The 25171-nt window shown below is 34.1% G+C and overlaps 1 long non-coding RNA gene, 1 other non-coding gene and 1 pseudogene across 2 annotated transcripts; all 3 read right to left on the bottom strand.

Moving 5' to 3' along the window:
• Positions 1-337: 337 nt before the first annotated feature.
• LOC115972289 lies at positions 338-24620 on the bottom strand (annotated as a pseudogene).
• On the bottom strand, positions 20838-22509 carry LOC115978349. Its single transcript, XR_004088686.1, has 4 exons — positions 22431-22509; positions 22248-22306; positions 21133-21480; positions 20838-21042 (listed from the first exon to the last, which is right to left on the bottom strand). It is a non-coding gene; the product is annotated as an uncharacterized LOC115978349 (long non-coding RNA).
• Positions 24142-24273, bottom strand: LOC115978459. The gene has a single exon (XR_004088738.1). It is a non-coding gene; the product is annotated as a U6atac minor spliceosomal RNA (small nuclear RNA).
• Positions 24621-25171: the final 551 nt, after the last annotated feature.

Genomic DNA, 25171 nt, shown 5'->3' with positions numbered 1-25171 from the left:
CACTTCTAGCAAGAGTCCTATAATTTTTAGATGTGCTCCTAGATTTTACACAACAAAGATGAACAAAATGATATTCATTGAGATTAAACTTATCCAAGCCTAGAGTAATTCAAAAGCAACATTCCAAATAAACAACTTGAAGAAACAATCACACAAGCCAATACCAAATACCCTGTCAAAACGTAACAATCACACACTTTCTTCAAGCAAGGTACCTGTACAATATCCAATCATTTTTATTCCGCCCAAAGAGGGATTCAATTTGTTTTCTTATAGCAACAGGGGGTTTTGCAAGAACAGCGACTGCAGCTGGTTTGTGACCTCAGCAACAATGCTATCAGTATGTAGCACGCTCTACATGTTCACAAATCTCAGCACCAAGGCTACAATAGAAGCCCTTCCTCGTATCCTGAGAGACCTTCATATCAGTGAATATACCTTCCAGCTTAGATGTAAATTCATATCCACACTCTGTTTTTAGCTTAACAATCAAACTTCTTTCAGCATCATCAGAGATTTTTCCCTGCATGGAGCCTCATCACCAAATGTTGTCTGTAATACTTCTCAAATTCATCTTTCTCCTGAAGGTATCGGAAAAGTGCCATGACCTTATCCACTACAACCTCCATACTTACCCCTCTCCATCCTTTACGGAACTTGTCATCCACAAACAAAGAAATGAATTCTGGGGACTGAGCATTCAAATTAATGAAGTACTCAAATGAGGAATTCAAAGCATTCTGGAATGTCTTGTCCTTGTAAAATGCCAAACTGATGATTTTTTCATACTTATCCTTTAAATCCAGGAGACGTTGCACTAAGTTTATAGGATCCTTCAACCTTTCTGGATTGGTAACTAGCTGCTTACCCGTATCCTGAATGTACGAAGTCATGACATCCCTCATGATTGAGAGTCCACTAGGTACCCTGAAGAACAACTTATACATCCTTCTCAAGTCATCATATTTGTTATTCACAAGCATATTAACTAAGCCTGAGTTCTCCATATGGACTAGTCTGTGCATGTGACTTTCAATCATCTGCTTTTCAACCACACTTATTATCTTATCTAAACTTCTAGCATCCAAATAATGGCACACTCTCTCCATTTCTTTGTTGAGACATCTGTCAGCCTTGTTTAGATAATCCCTGCAATCACAAAACTCAATGAACTGTTGAGACTCAAGATGGTAAAAATCAGCTGAAACTTCAAGAAAAGGCTTCTCAAAGTCTTCTTCGTAAACAGAAGAACCAAAATCCATTAGCATCTTTATAATATTCCTCATCAAATCCCTATTTATAACTTCACCATTCCTTTCTCTATGAACATGCTCAAGAAGTGTATCCCGAAGCCTAGCGTGGGGGGGATAACAATATCTCTCCACAAATTGAACCCAAGCTCATGAATTGGGGTTTTGTGGGTGCTTGGGATGAAAGTTATATCCATGTCCGCAAATATAACTAATATCATTTGCAATGCCTCGTTATGATCTGCCCATTTCTGGCTCAGCTCTTCCAAAAATACCTCTCCCCTTAGATGAAAAGTCATAGTTGTCACAAGTCTAGAATAGAGTTCATCTCCAAAATTGTGCAGCACCATATCATACACAAGCCTGATGTATTCAGAATCTTAAACATCATAAAATATGAAATTTTCATATGTGAGAAATAATAATATCAGCTTCTTACACATTTAATAATATTAGTTCAAAAGAATTCCGGCCACTTGGCACTTAAAAAAAATTTAAAAGACTTTACTATGACAGAGGATGTGAAAACCTACACAGCAAATAGCAGGACCTTGCAAAAAATTGCCATAGGATCGACTCTTGCAAACCAAGTTATAAATCCATTTGCGTTTTATTAGCTGCTAAGAACAAAATAGGTGAACTGACGGAACAAGAATCTTGAGACTTCAGAGAAGACACATTCAAAAGAGAGAGAGAGAGATAAATGAATCCACGAGTTGCTAACAATTTGACAGAAAACCATTCAGTATTGGCAATACTGAACCCTAAGAAACCTACTGAATAAATGGGAGGATACATTTTATTAAAGTTAAATGATATAGATAGCATAATGAATAGAAAATTTGGTAACTTCAATATGAGATAATTCATGGTAAAAATTATAAGAAGAAGAAAAAAAAAAAAAAAAAAAAAAAAGGAAAGGAAAATAAGAGTTTCAAATTAAAAAATTTAAACACCATGGACTATGAACTGCGGGACACTCCAATTTTTTACTTTGACATAGGACTCTTGTATCCAGTTGGGACTATAGATGAAGACAAAAATTTTACTAAGACATCAAAAACATGATAACTAACAGTGGTTTCTACAAACAATGAAAATACCTTCCAAAATCGTGGGCAGCTAATTCTAGCACATCATGTTCTGGGTTGGTTTGTGATGGTGGAACCAATTAAATGTCATATTTTCACCACACTTTTGAAAGTACTCTAGTTTAAAATGTAATTTCCTATTAAACCCCAATAAAGAAATGAATCAATCTCATTATTAAACATTGAAAATAAAAATAAATAATAGCATAGTAGTCTAAAACTGCGAAATTATATATAAAAAGCAAAGGGGGGCACACCAATAAATGTGTTCAAAATTGAGGCTTCCAAAATTGTGATGGATCAAAATATCCTGGATCAAGTGCTCTAGAATCTTACACATCTCCTTTGGGTAGTTTGGATCCACCATGGACTCATTTTTGAATGTCACAAAGCTCTTCTTCATCTCAGCACTCAATGAAGGATCAGAGTTTTGGAGGGATGTTAACAAAAACTGAATGAGATTTCAGGAAAACAAAAAGCTATTAATCACCCACCAATAGACCCAAATGGTTTGGAGTTTACACCAAAAGCTTAAGTTGTGGTGAAGTTGCTGTTATGATTTGATCAACAGGAGTGAAACAATTTACAACCAGAACAAACAATTGGCCATCTTTTTATCATTTAAATGTTGGAAATTTAATTGAATTTTTTTTTTTTTTGGGTGAGAAATAACTGTTATATTCGATTAAACAATATTTCTGCCAGACAATTTAATTATTCCTACTAAACTAATTGACTTGGTTTAGAATATTTCAGGTTGTCAAACTTTGAAATACATTCAAACAGTAATGTCTAGCAGAGACTGAGGGCCATGGTCACCCAAGTCTTTCAATTATTTTATAAATTTTTTTAACTAATATAGATATTATTTATTAGTATTTTTAAGGAAAAAAATTGGTATTAAGTACCCTCAAAAATTTTATTATAATAGTATAGAAAATACCTAAAAATTTTAAGAAATAATCCTCTTAAATATATTTCAATAGTTAAAAAAAAAAGGGGCCATAAGGAAAGGGTGACAAAAGTAAACGGTATATAGAGTTATAGATATTTATGCTGTCTAGAGTTTCTTCCAATATGCCAGAAGAAATAGACCGCATAATAATTATAACATTTACTCAAATTCTTGAATTTGTTAACCTGCACTCTAATTGTGTGGAATTCTTTTAACAATACAAGAAGTCAGAACTGAACAGCCTGAATGGAAGATGGAAGATGGAAAATGTACCATCAGATGTTAAATTTGTACTACAGGCTAATTTAGACAGCCTCCCTTAATAATATGCACCGAATTTTTTCTTTAAAAAAAAAAACAAGAAGTCAAGAAGCCACTTCTCTCTGTATCATAGCATAGGCAACTTTTAGAAATTTAAATACATACCCTTCTCCTATATATGGTCAATATTCATTCACGTTGAACCCTGATATAAGTGACCGTAAGGGAGTGTTTAGTACATGTGTTTGAAAACATGTATTTTGTTATTTGAAAACATGTGTGAAAATACGTATGGATGAAAAAGTGTATGAAAATGCATGTAATGTTATTTAAAAACTGAAAACATGTGTTGGAGTTTGTCTACCAAACAACCCCTAACTTACTAGGAGCGTAGTAGTTTTCCATTACAGTCTCAAGCATAACTCAATCCCCTGAGATGCTGCACCTAAGGGTTAAGGGTGGAGGCCAGAGAGGCACTTGTTCTCCCCTAATTTCTCATAGTAAATGATAGTGTACCTGTCAACTAGTACTATTTGGAAAATGCTAAAAATACTACAAGTTTTACTACATAAAACTTACAAACTGATGTGGCAATGAATGTGACTAATGGGCTTTAACTTTCTCTTATAAATGAATATTTCTCTTTATAATTGGTAACACATCATTTTGTAAGCTCAATGTTTATTTTATTTTATTTTATTTTATATATATATTATGAGAATAGTAAGCAAAATATAATATACCATGCAGTATCCCTAGCACAACTCGTACTATTATGCTCAACAATAGTCATGGGCTTTGTAATCACACTATTAAGCAGAATAATTTTTTATTGATTACATATGGGGAAGCTCGGGCGTGTATTAGTTAAACTTAATTGGAAAAATTTTTTGTTAAATAAAGTACCTACTATTGAATTATGTCTATACAAAAACAAAACCAATATTGAATCTCACCTACACCAATATATATATATTAGTTTTATTATATAAAAAAACTATTATGGAGCGAAGATCATAAATTTAAATCTTATTGTTTCGTAAAATAAAATAAAAGATCACTATGCATTTAAAAAATAATAATTGATCATTACTTAAGTTTGCTAACCATATGTGTCATGTGTTTAACAAGTACTAATTACCTATTAATATATGATCATAAGGTGAAATACCCAACTAAGTACTCCAAATTTAGTCAACTCCCCAAGTGTAGCCCTCATCTGAAGCCAAATCATGTTTGTTCCTTGACCTAAGTTGAAAAATGGGTCAAACTCTTCTAACCAAAGCTTTCCAGACTCTTTTTGTGTGAACAACTGAACATTAACCTCCTAATCATAACCATGCTCCCGAGAAGCAACATACATTGGAATTACTAACTAATACTACACCGTGACTATAATTTAGCACTCATATGGTCTAACTCCAAAAATGGTTGGGACAATGATCAAAGACCAAAATGTTAATTAAACCTAGTTATTTCTTATGGTTGAGTGTTCCTTTACAATGTCTAGCCCATTATAGCTAAGGGCATCCTTATCAATAATTGCAAAAACGCTAAAACTTAAATTTTAGAATCTGAAACTCAAAAAACCCACTACATCAAAACTTGCATATGCTAAAAGATTTGCCATCTTGCTATAGTGCACTCTCATTTTTGAGAGCGCACTGTAGCTATATCTTATTAAAAATATATTATTTTAAAGCTTTCTCTCTCTTCTTCTCTTAAAAAACATATTTTATTTCTCCCTTTTTTTTATTCTTTCCTTCTTCTCTGTTCAGACCCGTCGTTCCTCTCTCTCTCTCTCTCTGAAATCAATCTCCCTATGGCTCCCCACTTGAAGCTATCTCACGACTTGGATTTGAACCAATGAAGCTACTTCCCTTCCAATTTTTTTTCAGTGGGTTTCGATGGTGGGTCACGGTGGCGGTGATTTGTGGGTTTGATTTGGAGGCATAGTGGTGAGATCGGCGAGTCCGTGGGTTGGATCTTTGGGTTATAATTTTGTTTTGATCGCTGGTTGTTTTTGCTAGATGGTTGTGGTTTTGCTTTTTTTTTTTTTTTTTTTCTTCCTACAGTGGGTTAGATCAGCCACTAGGGAGTGCTTGGTTGAGATTTTGTTTTTGCAATGGCTGGTTGTTTTTGTGGTAGTTGGTTGTGATTTTGGTGGATGGTTGTGGTTATATTTTGCGTATTTTTATTTTTTATTTTCTTCCTATAGGTGATTGTGGTTGCCACGGTGGTGCTGTGACTTGTGGTGGTGGTGGCTATGGTGGGTTGTGGTTGCTACAATGGTGGTTATGGCAAGTGGAGTGGTGGTAGGTGTGATGGAGGAGGTGGTTGCTATAGTTTTTTGTGTAGTTGTTATATTATTATTTTAATGAGTAGTTTTTATTATTTGAATGAAATGGTAAACAATATAGAAGTTTTGATGTTTGATGTATCTTAAAATAGGGTGGTATAATAGATAAAGTAAAATTTTGAAGTGTTAAATACTAAAATTTTAAGAATCCTTGATGGAAATGCTCTAACATGTCCAAAGTTTTTTTGTTTACCAATGATCAACGCACATTCTTCGTTCACGTCAACCAAATAGCCTAGCCTCGGCAGTCCCAAAACCGACAGCACCACGCGCCATGCGCAAGAGAAACCCTTTTTTTTTTTTTTTTGTATTGAAGCAATGAACCATTTCTTTTGGACTGTTCTCTTGATTTTGGGATTTTTTTAGGGTATTAGAAATAATTATATGCCTTCTATGGTATATTTAGGGTATTAGCAATGATTTTATCTATAATATATATAATTATATATAACCTCCCTTTAACTTTAACTGACCGCCGCTTTCAAAAAGAAAAAAAAAAACTTTAATTGACCGCCCTTATTAGCGTTGCTATATATATGCATAGATATTCGAAGTTTTTAACTTGTTCCTAAAAAAAGTTTCTTTCTTAATTCTGAGTTTGAGACTTCTTACATTCACCGAACATTCATCAAAAAGTTTGAGACTTCAAACATTCATCAAAAAGTTTGAGACTTCCTACATGTTTCTTACTTAATTCTACGTTTGAGATTTCTTACATTCACCAAACATTCATCAAAAAGTTTGAGACTTCAAACATTCATCAAAAAGTTTGAAACATTTTACGTGTTCATAGAAAAGGGAAAGAAAATTCTTTGATTTCTTGAAACAATGGAGATGGTGGGGTTTCGATATGATCCTACAGATGATGAATTGATGAAGATTTTAATGGAGAAGGTCAACGATGCGGAACAACACACTCACCTAAATCATAATTTTATTGTGAATGATTGTGAGATATATGGCAAAATTCCTCCATGGGAAATATATGATTCTCATACCCACTATCATTTACACACTTTCCACCGCAAGCTCTACGTCTTCACCGACCTCAAAACAACATCCGGCAATCGTGTGTGCAGGGCTGCCGCTTGCGGAACCTGGCTTGAAAAAAGCAAGCCCAAAAGACTCTACGATTCTCAGGGCAATGTTATTGGGATGGACAGGATGCTCTCTTTTAAGGCCAAGGATCTCCATTCGGGCAAATTCAATAAAACTAATTGGATAATGCACGAGTTCTCCTTTGCAAATCAGGAATTTGGAAGAACCAACACAGTCCTCTGTGTCATCTATAAACTAAATAAAGGGTCAGGGTCAGATTGTGAGGAGGCCAACGGAAGAGGTCTCAAAAGAGCTTTTTCTTCTACTGCTAATGAAGAGTTCTCATGCTTCAATACAACTTCTGCTGCTGTGATTTCACTTGAGCCTGAGCCTGAGATGCCTAGTGCTGATGAGGAGTTCTCATGCTTCAATACAACTGCTGCTGCTGTGATTTCACTTGAGCCTGAGCCTGAGCCTGAGATGCCTAGTGCTGACGATGAAGAGTTTGCTGCATGGGTTTCTGGATGTTTTTCTTCTACTGCCGCTGTCGCCGAAGAGGCCTCAACCTTCAATACAACTGGTGTGATGTCACATGGGCAAGAAGATGCCCAAGCCCAAGAACACAAAAAAAGACGGTTGGATGCTGATGCTGATGCTGTTACGAATGAAGAGTTTGCTGCATGCATAGATGATCCCACATTCCCAGATGAACCATTGAGTCAAATATTTTTTGATCTACCACCCCTGGTTGAAGTATGCAGTCAATCCAAGTCAGACTCTGTTGCTGATTTTGATGCATTAATTACTTCATTAATTTCTGATCCGACACAACCTGATGAAGTATGGAGTAAAATCTTTTGTATATGAAAATTCTTTTTCTTCTCTTTTAGTCTTGCACAGATTTTTTGTTCTTCTCTTTTCAGTTGACAGTTAGCATGTCCATAGTTAGAACCTAGGTTGCACGGACACGCCATTTTTGGCGTCGTGTCGGTGTCGGACACGTGTCGGACACCGGAACGGGTACGACTCGCCGGATTCCCGTGTCCGGCGAGTGTCTCTTTTTTTTTTTCTTTTTTTTTCGCTTCTCTGACACGGCATCGACACGGCTTCGACATGGCTCCGACACGCCAGCAGTGAAAAAAAAAAGAAAAAAAATAAAGAAAATCACAGATTTCTCAACCCATCTCAAGTTCTCAACCCACATCTCAAGTTGAAAAACCATAGATAGTCGCCGGTGGACACGCCAGCAGTGAAAAAAAAAACAGAAAATCACAGATTTTGACAGTCGCCGGTGAAAGTTTAGAGTCTGATACCGTGAAAGTTGAAACCCATAGACAGTCGCCGGTGCAAGATCGGGCCGGTCGGCAAGTCGGCGAGCTCCGTAGACAGTCGCCGTCGACGCCATGCTCTCTGTCCCTTCCGATCTCTCTCTCTCTCTCTCTCGGCGTGGACAAGTCTGAGTCCGACCTCTTCTCTTCTCTCTCTCTGTTTTTTTTTTTCTTTCTTTCTTTCAGAGATGCTGTGTACTCTGTTTACTTAAGTTATGACGCTTTTTTTTTCTTTTCTTTTTTAATCCCACTCTCACTACATATATATATATATATATATTTATATATATCCCAAAAGTTTAAATCTGGTTTTCCTTAATGTTTTTAGTTTGACGTTGAATGTAGCCTGTTTAAACTTTTGGTTTGTACTCTAAACATTTTATGTGTATTATTATACTACTTTGGGTGTTAGTTTACTTATTTGTAGTACTTATATAATTTAAATTCTAGACATAAACGTATTTTATGTCATAAAATATTAAAAAATATGCCTAAATATAAAATTTAATTAATTATTTAACTGCCGTGTCCCCGCCGTGTCGTGTCCTTATTTTTCAAAAATTGCCGGATCCCCGAGTCCGTGTCCGTGTCGTGTCCGTGTCTGTGTCCGTGTCCGTGCAACATAGGTTAGAACTCTGGCAAATGGTTGTTAGCAATGTAGCTTAAGAATTGATGGATTGTACAAAAACTTGTTTTGATGGTGAAGGAGCTATTTGTCAACTCAAAGTTATAAATTTCTTATGCTTTCTTCTCTTATTTGCAATCCTTATGCTTTTGATAAATGAATGTGTTGTGAAGGTTTAGATATATAGTGTGACTCTATTATGTTATAAACGAGACTTTCTTGGTTTCATTTATCACATTTTTTTTCATTCTCTTTCCCTCTTAGCAATACTTGGATGCTATTGGTTACTTTTTTTTCAATGATTGATTTTAAGGTGCAATTCCAATTTCCCTTGTAACTAAAGTATAAAAAAGATGATTTTTGGTCACTCTAAGCACCTTGTGAATTGAATGAATACATATGAATGGTATATGTGGTAATAAATTCAAATGGGATGTGAAATCCAATGTTGGCTACTGCAGAATTAAAGTTCCAGAATTACCTACAGTACAAAATTTATGTAGTCTGTGGGGTGTGCTCATGGTTTGGAGGAGATTCTGTGGGAGAGACCAGAGAGGCCACTGTATTTGAGGGATATAGGGTAAAGGGTGGTTTATCATGGAGTTGTGGTGGGTTGGATAAATCAACCTCACTCACTGCTATGGGAAGCTCAGGTGGTTTGATTAGTGCCTGTGGTGGAAATTATGCTGGAAGAGAGGAGGAAGGTATGTGATTTTGTTATTATTTTGATATGTCAACATTAAAGAATAGACTTCATAAGATTTTTTTTTCTCTTATTTGCAATCCGAAGGTTTTGATATATGAATCTGGAATCAGGGTATAGATTAATTAGAATAGAAAAGACTGAATTTCATTTAAAATATATCTACCGATACAAGACACTATCTTTTCGCATATATACTTTCACTTATTCAACTCGGCTAATCCTCTATCCACACCATTGCATGATATCACTAGTAAAGTTAAGTCTCTTGCTTTTTCTATTTTTAAGTACTTCAATTTCTTCTTGACAATTTTAGCTTTTTATCCACCATAATATCACTGGTAAAGACTTATGCCTACATATTAATGGTACAGTCCATTGGAGAGCTGCAATTTCATCTCCTATTAATTTCATCAATTCCTTAATAATAACAAGATGCATAAGATGTTTTTTTTTCTTTTCCATTTGTACTCTTGCATCTTTAAAAAAAATAAAAAAGAAATTGAAGAAGAAGACAAAATAAAAAACTTGACAAAGTTAGAACAACCCTCTAAATTACTCCAGAAGGACCAGAATTGATTTTCTGTACTTCTTGCAAGAGTCTTATATCCCAAGTTATAAAAACTAGTTGCAGACCCACGCGATGCATGGAAATAAATAATTATTTTATATTGTAATTTAATGTATAATTTCTTTTCTAAAATTTTTTTGAAGATAATTTGTTCTTCCTACAACTTAAAAAATTTCTATTCAGTCCAATTAGGTTTACTTAGGTCCAATTTGGTCCACTCGGTCAATTTCAATCCCCTTTCAGTCCATTTTAGACTAATTGAGTCTTAACTTGATTCTTTTTGTAGGTTTTCTTTTCATGTTTAGCTCCAAAAAAAAATTCTTCATTTTTTGGTTGAAAAGTATGAAATTTATTATATTTTTGGGCTAAAATCTTTAATTTTAAGTAAAATAAAATAAAATAGACATTAGAAAAATGAACCTAAAAATGCAATAAAAATGATAAACATTCAACAGTTTAATTCGGTCCATATTGATTCTATTTGGTCCATTCTTTCCTCTTCGGTTCAATTTGGTCTTATTCCGTCCATTCTGTCCTATTTAGTCCACTCTGTTTACTAAAGTTCTATTCAGTCCAATTTTTCCCATTCAGTCTTATTCAGTCAACTTCGGTCTAATTCAGTCCACATTGGCTCTATTCGGTCCACATGGGTCCTATATTGTCCACTACCTAATTCAGTCCACTTAGTCCACATTGGCTCTATTCGGTCCACATTGGTTCTATTCGGTCCATTTTGTCCACTTTGATCCACGTTAGTCCCATTTGGGCCATTTGGTCTACTTTGGTCTGATTCGGTCCATTTTGTCTACTTTGGTTCATTCTGTCTACTTCGGTCCTATTCAATCCATATTACACCTACTCAGTCCACTTCTGTCCAATATTTCCACCTCATTCATATTCGGTCCAATTTGGTCCCGTTCGGTCCATTCTTTCTACTTTGCTCTTATTTAGTCCATTCGGTCATACTTAGTCCATTATGTCCACTAAAGTTCTATTCGGTCCAATTCGGCCCATTTGGTCTTATTCAGTCCACTTTGGTCTATTCAGTCCACATTGCCTCCACATTGGTCCTATTTTGTCCACTTCGGTCTATTCAGTCCACATTGGCTCTATTCGGTCCACATTGGTCCTATTCGGTCCAATTTGGTCACGTTCAGTCCATTCTATCCACTTTGGTTCTATTCATTATAATTCAATCTTATTTGGTCCACCTTGTTCCTATTGTTGATGTAACACAAATTATATTTACTGTCACATGAAATTACTTTTATTTTGTTAATAAAATTAGTAGTTCTATAACTTCTTCTTTTTTTCTTTTCTTTTTTTGCAATGACTTTTGGGCCCTTAAAAAGTCATTGCATGGGCCTAAAGGCTAGAATAGCTCTCCAATAAATAAATGATAGACAAACAAAATTATGAATTTATAATAATTCATGAATTCAACACTTTTATTTTGCAACCTATAAATATCGTGGTACTCACCCTGGTCCCTATGGTTTATCAAATCTTAAACTACAGAGTTTATGGTAGCTAGAATTGTTGATTTGTTGTAAACTTTCTTTCAGTGCCTTAGCAGAACTACATATTATCCAACGATTTGTTGTAACAATAAACACTGATTGGGTTGGATCATTGGATGTCAGTGCCTCATCTTATCATTTTCTTTGACATATTGAACCAAAGATGAATATCTAATGTTGGTTTGAATAGGCTTATTTGTTGCATTTTTTATTTGTTAAATTGGGTTTGGATTTAGGTCCAATGTTTCAATGTATTGGATTCAACACAAATAAGAACAATTTTTATTTATTGAATTTAAATAAAATATTATATGTTTAATATTAAAAAAAAAAAAGAGACAAAATATAAATAATTTAATGATATGGAGGATGTTGCTGAATTTAAATGTTGAATAAAATAGGATGAGAAGAAAAAATTGTAAAAATGAAATGTATAGCGATAAACACAAAATTATGCTATGTAATAAAATAACATTATTTTATATACTATTTTTATAATACAATAGGGTAACATTTAACAATCAATGAGAATAAAAAAGATAACAACATAAAACACAAAACTAAATCCTATCAACTCAAAGGAGAATTCTAAAGAATACAAAAGTTCATCAACCTAAAGTAGATATGCAAGGAAAAAAAAAACTGAATATATATATATATATATATATAGAGAGAGAGAGAGAGAGAGAGAGAGAGAGAACCTTTTGTGTGTGAAAATATAGAAAATTATGCATGGAATGGGAGAGGGAATGACAAATTTATAGTATGAGGATATATAAGAATAAGAAGAGTCAAAAATAAAGGAAGATAAAGAGATAGAAAAGTAATGATATTAAGTTAGAGAGTAGCGGGGATATGAAAAGTTAAAATGGAATGAGAAAGGTTGAAGAAAGTTAAGGTAGAGAGTAGTGGGGATATGAAAAGTTAAAATGAAATTAAAAATTTAATAATAAATAAGAATAGTTAAAAATAAGATAAATATGATATTTTGATTGAAATATAATAGAGATTTTAATTCACTTTAAATGATAAAAAAATCATATAAAAAATTGGAGAAAAAATGATAATGACATAACTACTGATGTGGTTTAACTGGAGTGTAGCAACAATAAATGCTACATTTCAGGTTTTAGATATATATAGATTTTCATTCACTTTCCTTATTCTCACTTCTAGCAAGAGTCGTATAATTCTTAGATGTGCTCCTAGATTTTACACAATAAAGATAAACAAAAATGATACTCATTGAGATTAAACTTATCCAAGCCTATAGTAATTCAAAAGCAATATTCCAAATAAACAACTTGAAGAAACAATCACACAAGCCAATACCAAATACCCTGTCAAAAGGTAACAATCACACAATTTCTTCAAGCAAGGTGCCTGTACAATATCCAATCATTTAAGCTTTCCAGACTCTTTCTGTGAACAACTGAACATTAACCTCCTAATCATAACCATGCTTTCCAGAAGCAACATACATTGGAGTTACTAACTAATACTACGTAGTGACTTTAATTTAGCACTCAAATGGTCTAACTCCAAAAATGGATGGGACAATGATCAAAGACCAAAATGTTAATTAAACCTAGTTATTCCTTGGAGCATTCATAGTAGTAGAGCTGTTTTTTTAGCTATTTAGCACCACAAAAAGCTATTTTTTTTTTTTTTACCTACTCATTTTACAAAACATCCAGCAGCAGTGGATCTATTTTAGCTTTCAACACAATAAAATAATATAAACATCATAATAAAATAATATATCTACTACAATAAAATAATACATCCTACCACTGCCACCACCACTTCATACAGCCCACCACCACTACCACTACCCACAGCCAACTCTTCCATCGCCACAACCACCAAAATCAGCCCACAACTACCAAGAAAATCAACCCACAACCACAAAAATAAAACTCACTGCAACATCACAACACAACCACCATCATAGTAGCCTCAAGCTCAACCAAAAAACTAGCAACCAATTAAAAAAAAATAGAATAAAATAAAAACCCAAATATGCTATCCAAAGAGACCCACACAACAAACACACACCACGGCCCTAGTAACCCACCCACGAACCCAACGGTAGAGTGGAGGTGAGGAAGAAGAGTTTGGTGGGTTAGATAGAAGAGAAGAAAGGCGAGTCAGGTAGGCGTGGGTCAGAGGCGTGGATTGGAAGCATGGGTCTAAGGCATGGATCGGCGGCTTGGGGCTTGGGTCGGCTTGGGAGTTCGACAGAGTGGGTCAACCCATGGGTCGGTGATGTTAAGCTTCGGTGGGTCGGTGACGTTGAGGTTCAAGTCGGGCCAGCGGTGGTGAGACAGAGAGATGAGAGTTTGAGAGAGTGAGTTTAAGAGAGTTAAGAGTTCATGAGTTTGAGAGCTGATCTGAGGAGAGAGGGAGAGAATGAGAGTAACAGGCATAAAGAGAAAAGAAAAAGAAAAAAAAAATAGAAGTATTATTTTAATATGTGTAAGAATTAAAAAAATATTTTAAAGTTGTAGCTTCACTTTCCGTACGAAGCCAAAAGTAGCTTCCTACGGAAGCTTGAAGCTAAAAAATTTTAGTTTTATATACATTGATGTAGAACATTTTTTGTGTTTTAGTAAAACTAAAATAGTTATATAGCTATTTAGTTTCACTGCTATGAGTGCTCTATGTATGAATGTTCCTTTACAATGTCTAGCACATTATAGCTAACGTGCCCAAAGTATTTTTGTTTGCCAACGATCAGCGCGCATTCTTTGTTCACATCAGCCAAATAGCCTAGCCTCAGTAGTCCCAAAACCAACAGCGCCACGCGCAGGAGAAACCTTTTTATTTTTTGGTATAGTACGGGCTGAAGTATTTTTGAAGCAGTGAATCATTTCTATGGTATTAGTAATAATTATACGCCTTCTATGGTATATTTAGGGTATTAGTAATAATTTTATATATAATTATATATAACCGCCCTTTGCATATATAATATAATATATATATTTTTTAGAAAGGTTAAGATATAATCATGGTTTTAAAAACCGGATCGGACCGGCCGGTCCGACCGGTTCAACCGGGAACCGGTAATAAATCCGGTCCGGTTATGATTAAAACCCGAAAAATAACAAAAAACCGAAATATACTGAAAACCGGACGGTTGAACCTTAGAACCGGAACCGGTATGGTTGAACCGGTTATTGGCAACTCTGTCTTTGCGCCACTGACGAGCCTAACACTGGGACGGCGTTGCTAGGTTCTCAGCCTAACTGGGACAACGTTGGTTGGTGGGTGGCACCATTGATTCATTGACATTTGCAAACTGGGGTTGAAGGCATGAACAGAGAAAGGAAGATGTTGAAACTTGAAAGCTTGAACAGAGAGGAAGAGGCTGAAAGCGTGAAACTTGAAAGCTTGAATAGAGAGTGTATTTAGACTTTAGAGATCTGAAAAATGAAGAGTTAAACCTGAGGTGGTACAAGGAACTAGGAAGACGTGAAATAGGAAAAAAAGATCTTTTAATAAAATATTGGAAGACGTGGAAACATACAAATGACTGACAGTGGCTGACATTTTTTTTATAGTTCCAACGGCAAAAGGCTGGCTTTTTGAGTTTTGGGTTTCTAAATCCAGAAGTTTTTAATTTTTTTAATCATTTTTTACTCTCCCAGCGTGACCATCATTACCATTCCTTATTTAAAGTTTTCTTGTCTTGTTTTCTTTCCCTTTATTTATTTATTTATTTATAATTATATATATAACTTATAAGTTCATTGAGTCAGGTATGAACTAATTAGTTACTTTTTTTTTGTTGAATCTAAACTAGCTAATTACTATTATCATTTATTCAGTCCATTACTCTATGGGTAACTTTTATACTCAATTATTCTTTTAATTATTAGTAGTTAATGAATTATAGAGCATTATAGTTTACAAATCATTTTAGTTTACATGTGTATTTATAAATTATTAATTAGTTTTAGTATAAAAAATTATTATTTATTTATATAATTTTAAAAATTATTAATTAAATTATTTATGACGTCATCGGTTCGACCATCGGTCGGACCACGGTCCGACCAGAAAACCGATAATCAGTCTCTTTTTCGATTCTTTCACCGTACCGGTTTTTAAAACCATGGATATAATATAATTATATATAACCGCCCTTTTAACTTTAATTGACCGCACTATTAGCGTTGCTATATATATGCATAGATATTCGAAGTTTCTAACTTGTTCCTAAAAAAAAGGTTTCTAACTTAATTCTGAATTTGAGACTTCTTACATTCGTCAAAAAGTTTGAGACTCCAAACATTCATCAAAAAGTTTGAAACTTCCTACGTGTTTCTTATTTAATTCTGAGTTTGAGATTTCTTACATTCACCAAACATTCATCAAAAAGTTAGACTTCCAACGTGTTTATAGAAAAGGGAAAGAAAATTCTTTGATTTTTTGAAACAATGGAGATGATCGGGTTTCGATATGATCCTACAGATGATGAATTGATGAAGATTTTAATGAAGAAAGTCAACGATGCTGAACAAGATACTCGCCAAAATCATCATTTTATTATGAATGATTGTGAGATATATGGCAAAATTCCTCCATGGGAAATATATGATTCTCATACCCACTATCATTTACACACTTTCCACCGGAAGCTCTACGTCTTCACCGACCTCAAAACAACATCCGGCAATCGTGTGTGCAGGGCTGCCGCTTGCGGAACCTGGCTTGAAAAAAGCAAGCCCAAAAGACTCTACGATTCTCAGGGCAATGTTATTGGGATCGACAAGATGCTCTCTTTTAAGGCCAAGGATCTCCATTCGAGCAAATTCAATAAAACTAATTGGATAATGCACGAGTTCTCCTTGGCAAATCAGGAATTTGGAAGAACCAACACAGTCCTCTGCGTCATCTATAAACTAAATAAAGGGTCAGGGTCAGATTGTGAGGAGGCCAACGGAAGAGGTCTCAAAAGAGCTTTTTCTTCTACTGCTGATGAAGAGTTCTCATGCTTCAATACAACTGCTGCTGCTGTGATTTCACTTAAGCCTGAGCCTGAGCCTGAGCCTGAGATGCCTAGTGCTGATGATGAAGAGTTTGCTGCATGGGTTTCTGGATGTTTTTCTTCTACTGCCGCTGTCTCTGAAGAGGCCTCAACCTTCAATACAACTGGTGTGATGTCACATGGACAAGAAGATGCCCAAGCCCAAGAACACAAAAAAAGACGGTTGGATGCTGTTGCTGATGCTGATGCTGTTACGAATGAAGAGTTTGCTGCATGCATAGATGATCCCACATTCCCAGATGAACCATTGAGTCAAATATTTTCTGATCTACCACCCCTGGTTGAAGTATGCAGTCAATCCAAATCAGACTCTGTTGCTGATTTTGATGCATTAATTACTTCATTAATTTCTGATCCGACACAAGCTGATGAAGTATGGAATAAAATCTTTTGTATATGAGAATTCTTTTTCTTCTCTTTTAGTCTTGTACAGATTTTTTGTTCTTCTCTTTTCAGTTTATAGTTAGCATGTCTATAGTTAAACTCTGGAAGATGGGTTGTTAGCAATGTAGCTTAAGAATTGAAGGATTGTACAAAAACTTGTTTTGATGGTGAAGGAGCTATTTGTCAACTCAAAGTTATAAACTTCTTATGCTTTCTTCTCTTATTTGCAATCTTTATGTTTTGATATATAAATGTGTTGTGAAGGTTTAGATATAGTGTGACTCTATTATTTCTTGGTTTCGTTTATCACTTTTTTTTTTCATTCTCTTTCCCTTAGCAATACTTGGATGCTATTGGTTAGTTTTTTTTTTTTTCAATGATTGATTTTATGGTGCAATTCCAATTTCCCTTGTAACTAAAGATGATTTTAAGGTGCAATTCCAATTCCAATTCCAATGATTGTTTTTTTAATTTTTTTTAATTTTATTTTATTATATATATATATATATATATATTTTTTTTTTATAGTTTCATTGCCTAATAGTAGCTAGAAGAAGTTTCATAGCATAGGTATTATCTAGAACTGCTTATGAAGGTTGCTCATAATTGTTTCAACATTATTATCATCATAGCATCATATTATGTGGCATTGTGAGTATTCTAGGGAATTATGGCATATGGGTTTCTGCCTATTTGGCGTGCAATGGGTTATGCCTCGCCGTGTAGTGGACTTGCTGGCTGGTTGGACAGGTCGGTGTGGTAAGTTCAGGGGAGGCAATTGCTGGAAGGCCATTCCTTTGTGCCTTATGTGGATCACTTGGTGTGAACGGAACAATTGGGCTTTTGAAGGAATTAGAACAGAACGCAGAACAATGGAGCTCAAGATGATTATTTTAAGATCTTTTTTTTAATTGGATTGCTGAAATATCTATGTACTTGAGACCTTTTTTCGATTTTCTAGACTCCAGTAATATGTCATAATTCTGCAGTTCCAGTACGCTGCTTGTGTACTGGAGGTGCATTTCTTCATTCTATTTAATTTTGTTATTTACCTATAAAAATAAATAAATAAATTGGAATCTCCTTCCCTTTCTGTCTTTGTGTGTGTGTGTGATGAAAAAAATTATTCTCTCACTCTTTTCTTCCTAAACTTCAGTCTTAATGTTTATAAGAATCCTCACATCTCGTTATGCAAAAGAAGATTTCCTTGAGTCCTTACCTAGAAAGATGATATTAGGCCGTTCTACCCTTTTCTTCTCTATTGCAGCCATGATGACAGCCTTTTCCGCTGCTCTTTTTCTTATGCTACATGAACAATCATGGATTTTCAAACCTGTCATTTATTTGGCTAGCATTCCTATCACCCTCTTTGTATTGATGCAGTTCACCCTTCTTGTTGCCATGGAAATTTCAACTTACAGACCTAGCATCTTCGAAAGGAAAATCAAGCGTTAGTTTTAACATATTCATTATTTGTGTTTTACTTATATGATGAACTAGTGTCCTGTTAATAATTGGCATATACTAGCCAAACATGAAGGTTTTTCTTTCTTTATTCTTTTTCTCAATTATCCAAATAATGGGACATTCTCTCCTTTTCTTTGTTGAGATGTCTCTCAGCCTTCATTAGATAATCTCCACAATCACAAGACCCAATGAAATGTTGAGACTCAAGACGGTAAAAATCAGTTGAAACATCAAGGAAGTGCTGCTCAAAGTCTTCTTTGTAAACAAAAGAACCTAAATCCGTTAGCATCTTTATAATATTCCTCATTAAATCCCTATTTATAATTTCACCATTCCTTTCTGGATGGACACAATCAAGAAGTGTATCCTGAAGCCTAGTTTGGGGAATGACAAAATCTCTCCACAAATTGAACCCACACTCACGAATGGGAGTTTTGTGGGTGCTTGGGATGAAAGTTTTTTCCATATACATCATTACATCTCGGATCGTTTCCAATGCCTCTTGTAATCTGCCCATTTCCTTTTCAGCTCTTCCAATAATAACTCTCCTTGAGCATCTTGAATCAATTTAGATACTTCGCTAAGATAAGAAGTCATAGTCATTACAAGTCTAGAGTAGAGTTGCTCTCCAAATTTGTGCAACACCACATTAAAAGCATGCCTGAATGTATTCAGAATCTTAAACATCAGAAATGTGAAATTTTCTCAAGTAAAAAATAATAATTTCAGCATCTCACACATTTAGCAATATTAATCCAATAGAATTCCAGTAGCTTTGCCACTTAAAAAAAAAAAAAAAAATTACTTTACTAGGACAGGCGATGTGGAAAGATACATGCTACTTAGGATGAGTTTGGTTCAATTTTTTGATATTGTGCTTTTTGAAAAAGTGGAGGTTTTAAAAAGTACAGTATGAAACTAGGCTTTTTATAAAAGTTGAGTGTTTGGAAAAAGCATTATTATTGATTCCATTCCGTTACGGCTGGAATATTTCGTACCGGCATTAAAACCGATACCATAATACCCCTCATTCCACCTTAGGTCAAATTTCGGCCTATTTCGAGGTGTTTCTACCATTCCAGCCAATTTCGACCGGTACCAGATTTTGGATTTAAAAAAAAAAAAAAAGTTCCTACCTCCTTCTTCTTCTTCTTCTGGTGGGTTTCGAACCCATCTTCTTCGTTTTTTTTCTTCTAGTGGGTTTCGGTCCTGCCAATCTCCCTTTCGTTTTTTATTTGTGTGCTGTATAGGTAAATGGTAATGTATTTGACTATTTGTCAACCTCCTTGCTCTTCCTTAAATGCTATGTCCTTATATTTTTTGTTTGTTTTGCCAGCCCACGTGATACTCTTCTCTCTTGTCACTCTTGTTTTAAATTTTGAATTTTTTTCTTTGTTATGTTGTAGTGAGCCCCACAAGACAAACAATAAAAATAGAATGTTCTAGCCTTAACCCTCTTCCACTATTCCACCTACTAATATTAACATCGAGGTTTTGGTTTTTTTTTTTTTTTCTTCATATTATTACTCTTATTATATTTTATAAATGATTGAACTGATACTTATTATTATTATTATTTGGGCTTAAAGATCACATATTAGTTGAAATATGTATTTATAACTTCTTTAAAACCCTTAATAATTTATATGGGGTTTTTTTTATTAATAATATATATTTTTTATATTATAAAATAGTGGTAACTCTGAAACGCTCTGAAATGGTACGTCGAAATAAGACGGTACCGAAAAATTCCATTCCAATGGGCAAACCGAAAAGGGGTCCGAAACAGTATTAATAACATTGGGTAAAAGCTGTTAAAAAATGCTTTTTGAAAAAGTTGAGTGTTTAACTAGCACTTATAAAGTGGCAGCTTGAGAGGTAAATTACGAAAGAGGACAATGTATATATAAGAGAGTTTATTTCATACTTAAATCAACTACTTCATATACTTACTAAAAAAAAAACTAATTAATAATAATAATAATAAATATATATTATTGGTATTATTTTAATAATGTTTGTGTTTAGTTCTTTTTAGTGTCATAATTATTTGTTATTACCATTATTGGCTTCTTTTCAATATTAATTAAATCTAAATAATTTTCATCATCATGAAGCACAAAATGAAAATGTAAAAAGATGATAAAATACATACCAATAGTCCAAGTTTAAATTGTACTACATAAAAATGTAAAAAAATTGTACTACATGATATTATAATATAAAAAAGTTAAAATTTAAAAAAAGAAGAAGACAACTACTAATTATTATCCCCCAAATGGAATTAGCAATGGAATCATGAAAAACCACCATATCAGGGTCTGTTAAAGATCTTGAGTTCTACTCCAGTTGCTGCAACATCCCTGAACATTCTATCAAGTTGTTGTAGATTCTGCAGACCTTTATGTCGAAATTTTGAAGTTTTGGGTACTTCCTACAAAATGTAATTGACATTTCACTCATATTACAATAATATACATAACTATCTCCAACTAACTACATATTAATAAAATACTCAACTCACCTTCAACTTCATGTCCCATCAATCATCACTAGCATCAATCGTTCCCTTCATTGCATCCCAACCTAAACCTGTGCCAAGACCCTTCAATTTTTCCCACACTCTCCAATCTGTTTTTAATGCATCCCGCCTACTTTTTAATTGGTCCTTATCATAGTTTAGACCGGTCTCATCACAAAATTTGATCACCAAATTGCTCCAACCTTTGGGACTAAAGGCAACAAAGATTGTTCTATTCCTGGCTTCAATCTCTTCCACACAAAGGTTACAAAAAGTAGTTGTCTAACTTGGATTTCCCCATAATGCTCTTGCTTTTTTTGCTTTGGAGTTGGAAGTGGTGTTTTTATCCATCTATAGAGTTAAGCTATCATAAGAAATGCAAAAAATAGAATTCATAATAATAAACTCTTCTGCCACAGAGGACAAGCATTTTACAAACCATGACAATGAATCAAACACTGAACAATTAACACAATTACTCCAGAAGCACCAACCCACCATAGCATGAGATTGATTCCAAAAATCAATAATAAAGAGTGGAAACATAAACCCGTACAATCACTACGGAAATGTAAATAGCTTGTGTACAATTATATTATAACCAATTTAATTATTAAAATAAATTAAGCTCCAAATAAAATAAATTTCATTATCAATCAACAAGAAATTTAATGAATACTTTGGAAAGTCTCAAGAAAGAAAGAATAATTGGAAATTGGAAAAAGATAAATGTGAAAAGAACTTAACAAATCCTTTTATAATCCAAAAGTTAAAATTGTGCTGAAAAGGCTTCCAACATTTTACAGACCTTATCGTAACAAGAAATAGCAGATTCACAAATTTGATACACAAGACAAAAACACACCCCCAAAACATTCTCTTTTTATAGGAATTGAAATGCAGACTAAACATACTTAATCAACCTAGTTGAGAATTAAACAATTCAGACCTATAACAGAGCATTTACCCACAAAAGAAAAAAAAAATACAAAGTATGTACCCACAAATTTTTTCAGTACCCAAAAGAGAACAAATAGATCATGTAAATAGCAAGAACAAATAAAGCACACACAGATTTGAAAAATTTTCAACAAATATTTCAAAATCTCTGGTGGTACCTGGTGGTTTTTGTTAGTAGATCAATGTTGCTTGGTGTTTTGTTGATCAAAAACTCTACCTTCAAAATGTTTTTCTCAAATCAGATATATAAGACATCAATAATTTTTTATTTTTTTTAAATATAGAGAGGAGAAGAAGAAGAAGAAGAAGAAGAAGAAAAAGAAGAAGAAGAAGTCTTTTACCTGTAGCAGCACGGAGAGGATTGCTATTCTATAGCAAAGCAGAGAGATGAGATTTCTAGCATGCGCTACAGAGATGGTGTTATCCTTTGATTTATCAAAGGGTAAAATTGGGTTTTCAATAAAACATGTGGGCAATTTGGTAATTGAACTACAGATCCAACAATAATATTTATTAAAAGCACTTTGGCTTTTGCAAAAGTAGCTGAGAGCTGTCCACACATAAAGTGCTCATCTTTCACATTTCAAAATGCAACTTTTTGGACAAAGCAACTTTTAAAACCATTACCAAACACACATAAAATATTTTTGGTCTCAAAAAGCGCGTTTCAGCTTCTAAAAGCTTAAACAAACGCACACTTATAAGAGAACTCTTAATGTTGCCACAACTAGCAAGACCTTGCAAAAAATGCCATAGGATTAACTCTATCAAACCAAGTTATAAGTCCTTATGTGATATTATGCTTCATGGCACAAAATGACGAGCTTCAAAGAACAAAATAGATAAAGAGCTGATGGAACGAGAATCTTGAGACATCAATGAAGATACATAAAAATAGAATAAGTAGATAAATCAATCCATGAGTTGCTAACAATTTGACAAAAAACCATTTGAAGAATTGCCAATTCTAAACCTAGAGAAACATATTTAAATGGGAGGATACATTTTATTGAAGTTAAATAACTAGGATAACAAAATGAACAGAAAATTTGGTAACTTCAATATGAGACAATCCATGGTAAAAATTATAACAAGGAAAAAAAAAGTTAGGAAAACAAGATTGCCAAAATCAACAATATAAATACCAAGGCAATTGATGACATAGAAACGCCCAAAACTCCAACCTTTGACTTTGATATTGGACTCTTGTATCCAGTTAATTCTATAGATAAAGACCAAATTTCCACCAAGACATCGAAAACATGATAAATTTAACATTGGATTCTACGTATGGTGTTCACCTTCCATAATCATGGGCAGCTAATTCTATCACATCATGTTCTTGGTTAGTTTGTCATTGAGAAACTAATTAAAATGTCATATTTTCTCCACGCTTAAAGCATTAATTCAACCTCATCAGCCATTGTTTGAAATTCGTCACCTTAATTCCTAGTTGAGTGAGCTAAGAGTGTCCTCTACTAACTTTATAGTGCAAACATTAAACCAAGAAACTTCTATGCTTTAAATCATATTCTTGCGTTCCTACTGGGCATTCAAAGCACCTTAATAGTCAAAGATTTCTCTTGACAAGTCACCACAAAAATGATCAATCCTTCGCAAAACCTAAAGGTCAGGACTACATAACCAGTTCCAAGTTTATGTGCAGGATACAGAATTTTAAGGATGGACAGGGTAATTGCCCTCCAACACATGAATTGGCTGCAATTGGTGAAGATTTGCAGTGAATCCATGAACTAGAAAGTCAATGTTGCGAATTTAACCATAATTCAACTATCAATTCAATATTAAGGGTACATGAAACCCTACATGATAAATAAAAATCACAAATGCAAAAAATTTTCACGACTCAAGTTTTTTGGATTTATTAGTGGGAAAAAATTTTGATACAAGATAGAAATTCTACTCTAGCCTAATCTAAGTGTATATGTGTGTGAAAACTCCGTCCTGGAGACTTAAACCTTGGCCCTTATCCCCCACACTCCACAAGCACTTATACTTGTGGAGTGACCATCACACCAAGAGTGTGCGATGGTAAAAATTGGGTTATAGATCCACCCCAAAGGGTGGGAAGCCTTAACTGGATGTGTAGGTAATAGGTAAGCTCGAAAGCCGTTCTCGTCCCTGTCAAGGGAGATGCCAACCATCTCTCCTTTTTACGAACACAATTTGTTACTTTCTAAAACTTCAATGTTAAATTTATTAGTACTTTTGAAAGTACTCTCACTAAATTACAGGGTTTAAAATGCACTTTCCTCTTTTAAACCCCCAAAAAAGAAATGAATCAATCTTAAATTTAAACATTGAAAAGAAAAATAAACAATAGCAGAGTAGTATAAACTGTGAAATTATATGTAAAGCAAAGGGGGGCAATACCTATAAAGTTGTTCAAAAGTGTGGTTTCTAAAATTTTGATTGCTCAAAATATCCTGGATTGCATGCTCTAGAATCTTCCAAGTCTCCTTTGCGTAGTTCGAATCCACAATGGGCCTGTGCACAAATGGCTTCTTCATCTGAGCACTCACTCATGGATTGGAGTTTTGGAGGCAATGTTAACAAAAACTGAATGAGTTATTCAGGATAGACAAAACCCTTGTGGCTTTTCCTATTATTCATAGGTTCTGCATAATAATAAAAGCAACAAGCAAAGCCTATGCTCTTCTCTAGCTTGAATTAACAATATACCCACATGGGTTTTCCAAGAAATCCTAAAAATTATAAAAAGACCAAAAATTAAACATGTAAATCTTTTAGAAACACGGCCTAATTTGCGAAATAGCACAATTTTATCAAAATTTTAGGTAAAAAGCACTTGACAAAGTTATTTAGTTATGTAACGCATTTTTTGAATTCAAGTTTGACAAACTTGAGTTCCAATAGTGCTATTTAGCAAATTTGGCCCCTAGAAAACACAAATCCATATCATAAACCAAAAATATCACCTTCCACAAGTGTATATATAGAACCCAGAAACCAAAAAGTCAAGAAGCAAGCTAAGAAATGCAAGATGGAAAATCAGACAGTCCAATTATAAAGAAAAAAAGGGTTAGAGAGTATTACCTGA

Source organism: Quercus lobata, chromosome 2 (genome assembly GCF_001633185.2).
Source record: "Quercus lobata isolate SW786 chromosome 2, ValleyOak3.0 Primary Assembly, whole genome shotgun sequence".
NCBI classification, from domain to species: Eukaryota; Viridiplantae; Streptophyta; class Magnoliopsida; order Fagales; family Fagaceae; genus Quercus; species Quercus lobata.
The sequence above is the reverse complement of the archived record's forward strand: the minus strand, read 5'-3'. Positions and strand labels throughout refer to the sequence as shown.